Genomic DNA, 516 nt, shown 5'->3' with positions numbered 1-516 from the left:
GCCATTGAACAGGTCCCATCTACTCGCTATCATCGGCTTGGTATCCGAGTTCTTCAAACATTATTACGAATTCAGCCGAGTCACCGTCATCATGATAGTTTCTTTGATGAGGATCGGAGTCGTTGTTCGGCTCTTCTCCCAGAAGTTGTCGCCAGCTACGACTTAGGTTTTTATTTTTATTTTTTTTAAACATGATAACAATAAAACGCTTTAAGTCAAAAGTGTGATTGTGAGCTCGATGATCGAAGTGTTGCACTGTTGGTGCACCCTTGTCTACGACCATACTACCTTCAAAACACCGGTTCTCTTCCGATCACCGAAGTTAAGCAACGTCGGGTCTGGTTAGTACTTGGATGGGAGACCGCTTGGGAATACCGGGTGCTGTAGATATCATTTATTTTTTTTCTAGAAAATTAATTTTACCAATAGTAGCGCATCCATAGCTCTTATAATATTTTCCTAATGCAGGCGTCACTTTGAAGCCTGGACCCACCCTCCTTAGAGGTCGCCAAATAA

At 42.4% G+C, this 516-nt stretch overlaps 1 pseudogene; it reads left to right on the top strand.

The window, feature by feature from the left end:
• The first annotated feature begins 271 nt into the window (after positions 1 to 271).
• On the top strand, positions 272 to 390 carry LOC117103321 (annotated as a pseudogene).
• Positions 391 to 516: the final 126 nt, after the last annotated feature.

Source organism: Anneissia japonica, unplaced genomic scaffold, assembly GCF_011630105.1.
Source record: "Anneissia japonica isolate Jap-2015-1 unplaced genomic scaffold, ASM1163010v1 scaffold96724_len976_cov181, whole genome shotgun sequence".
Lineage (NCBI taxonomy): Eukaryota > Metazoa > Echinodermata > Crinoidea > Comatulida > Comatulidae > Anneissia > Anneissia japonica.
The sequence above is the reverse complement of the archived record's forward strand: the minus strand, read 5'-3'. Positions and strand labels throughout refer to the sequence as shown.